At 36.5% G+C, this 3188-nt stretch overlaps 1 long non-coding RNA gene across 1 annotated transcript; it reads right to left on the bottom strand.

Moving 5' to 3' along the window:
• Positions 1-486: 486 nt before the first annotated feature.
• LOC134646048 (uncharacterized) lies at positions 487-1953 on the bottom strand. The gene is made up of 3 exons (XR_010096614.1): positions 1522-1953; positions 1302-1405; positions 487-1211 (listed from the first exon to the last, which is right to left on the bottom strand). It is a non-coding gene; the product is annotated as an uncharacterized LOC134646048 (long non-coding RNA).
• Between the last annotated feature and the right edge of the window lie 1235 nt (positions 1954-3188).

The raw sequence follows: 3188 nt of genomic DNA, 5'->3' as shown, positions 1-3188 counted from the left end.
AGAACAAATTACCAAATAATAAACAAATAAAATTGAAATTAAAGTAGCTTTTTTTGTTAAACACTTCACAGGAGAATAAATAAAAATAACTAAATTAAATAACCAAATAAAAATAATAAGCAACATATGAAATACATGAAAATTCAACTTTTAAAACCACAATCCTGAACCTTTAAATTGTGTTGGTTTCGTAGAACATGGCTGAACAGCTGTTAATATTGGTCTACTGAATCTACTGATCTGTCTACACATCTTTTTATTACTCATTCTTTTTTATGTTTTATTGTAAACAGTGTCCACACAGTGGTAAAAGAGAACTGTATAGAGATTTTTGAGTGAACTCAAACGAAAGCCTAAGGTGGTGACACAGTTTAACACATACAAATAATCAAATGAACACATTAGTCCTTTTTGTGAACATGGATAAATACGTATCATTAGTTTACAGCATTGTTCAGCCATGCCACTAAATGCTTTTTAACACTGTGTTTTAACCTGGGCTCAGACACGAAGTCCCAAATTTAGTTAGTCCCTGACTTTGAGTTGTGGTTATGACTAATTATTATACACAAGGCTTTATCTATCTGAACTCTAAGGACACAAATATGAAAAAACCTATACTTACCAGCTGATACCCCACACTACACACTAGGTGTGCCATGTGACCTGAAACTTTGGTACAAACTCATCATAATTATTCTGTTAACACTGTTTCTTTAACACTGTTTGTGTTGCTGTTCAGCAGTTTAAAATGTTTTAGATTGGATTACATGGAACAAATTTGAGTTCTCTTGGGGTTTTTTGTCTGTGTTTTGTTCTTAGCAGATTCTTTCTTTACATACTGTTGAATTACAGTTACCACATTTCTGGTCATATGACATCCCGAGTGCCCACTTAAAAAAATCCCCACAGTTAATTCAACATTAAAACAAAATAAAAATATGTTAAATAAATAAAGGTTTGCTCTGTGATGAAATATTAAATAAGCATACACTGTACAGAGCACTAACAATGAAAACAATCCTTTAGCCTGTCAGATCAGAGAGAGGCAGTCATTATGTCCATTTAAAACCTGTAATCAAAGAGCACAACATTTCTGTGAAACTATAAAGTCCCATATGATCCTCATCATGTCCAGTGACTTCAGAGTGGATCCTCCCTGTCATCCGGCCAGTGTTTGATGTGTGGCAAGCAGCACAGAAGCAGGATAGCTGAGGAGCAGAAAACAGGAACATATGTAGTTGTAAATGTAAATATCAGTGATACTTGTCTTGTCAAAGGGAATAAAATAATGAACTTACACACTCATTTAGGGAGGATCTTGACACTGCACAGAGGAGGCACAGTCAGTCTGACAATGATGGTGATCTGCAGGGATGTTTTCCTGCAGCAACATTCCTGCCGACTGGCCATATGATCCAGAGTAGTTGGTTTGTAATGAACAGAAAGGTGTATATGTTAGGTAGTGTGCACTTAGAGCTGGTCCTAAGAAACAAACACATCCTGTAATAAACTGAATACCTTTAGTAGTGCTGCTGCAAATATAAAGCCCTTCTATCATGTGTGGTTTCAAAGAAGATGTTTTGGAGGCTCAGTCACAGAAACTGTGCAGTCTGTTCAGTCCTGAGTGTCTCAGCTCTGAAGGGGATGGATCACAGAGGGAAACACCTGAGTACAGATATTAAAATACACTCAAAATAACACTCCTAAGGTCAAGTGAAAACACAATTTAAACACTTTACAAAGAATTAATACATGTTTTCGTGAAAATAATGTCATTAACCCTTTTTGTTGTGAGTAAATCTCACCGACTGCTTGTGGGACAAGCTAGAAGGAGGACTTATCACAGAATCTCTCCTGTGCTCCAGATGTGAAGTCTCATGCTCTGATCGTACGGCGAAGATGGTGATGATGAAGCCTCTCTGATCTGTGGCATTACAGTTTCTGGCTGCTATGTGCTTCACACTGTTGGATTTTACATGTGAAGCTTGGAGAAGACACAGGAGGACTGTGTCTCTCTTAACAAAAAAAAAAAAAACCTAACAACCTCCCACCGTACCCACCCACATTCAACTCCCACCTACCCACTCCACTCAACTCCCCAGCCTCACACCACCCAATGTCTATACAAATGTAGGGTATCAACTGGTAACAAAAAGCAAGTTTAACATATGTAGTGCATATGTAACACTGCTGAAACATTTCTGGCCAGAAATGTGCAGTTATCAGCCAGTGCATTTATCATCCCAGACCCAGACCCACCCTGATAAATGCACTGGCTGAAACATGATAAAAGCTCATAAAAATGTATGTTTCATTGAAAGATTTGTCCAAAAATATAATGATATACTTTTGAAAAAGTTTAAAGATTATAACAAACTGAAATCAATAACATTTTTGTAAATATTACTTCAAAATAGAGGCACAGATAAACTGGCTTAACTGTCATTATTGCTGTAATTAGATTTTTATTTTTATTTTTTTTATTTTTTTTTAAAGCAACCTTTAGTATGTGTTGTTCTCTCAGAAACAATGAAGAAGCTGTTGAACATTTATTTGCTGTGTGGGCAATCCTCTGGTCCACCCTCCCTCCCTCCCAGCCACAGTGAGACTGGGGCAGCCTGGCAGGATTTTGAAGCTTGGCTGCAGAGAGGATATGCCTACACTGTTTGTTTTAAACTGCTATATTTGATTTTTCTGACATTCATAGATTTCTCATTTTTAGATTTTCTGTAATACATAAAATTGTCATTTTTTACTGATATCATTACTTAATTCATTTAATTGTATTTTATGTAGACAATTCAAACATTATATTGCAATGCAGGGCGCTTTTTCTTAAGTCAACTTTTAAATATCGCTCTACTTTCTTAAGTCATTCAAAAATATAGAAATTACTTACTGTATTCAAAGATCTAGATCATGAATCATCACAGGACAATACACAGTATACAGGGTCATGGTAACTATGGTAGGTCTTCATGACTCCAGAATGGAGACATCGCTCTGGCTGAGAAATGAAAATTAGGTCAAGCAGTGTGTTCTTCTCTGTGGTAGGGGCAGTGATGACCTGTGCGTATCCCCTAGATTCAAACAGCTCCAGGATTGGTTTGTTTGCACTGGATAAAACATTCTCATTAAAATCACCACACACTATGATGGGATGACAGTCCATGATCTCTAATGAG

Source organism: Pelmatolapia mariae, linkage group LG16_19, assembly GCF_036321145.2.
Source record: "Pelmatolapia mariae isolate MD_Pm_ZW linkage group LG16_19, Pm_UMD_F_2, whole genome shotgun sequence".
Taxonomy (NCBI): Eukaryota; Metazoa; Chordata; class Actinopteri; order Cichliformes; family Cichlidae; genus Pelmatolapia; species Pelmatolapia mariae.
The sequence above is the reverse complement of the archived record's forward strand: the minus strand, read 5'-3'. Positions and strand labels throughout refer to the sequence as shown.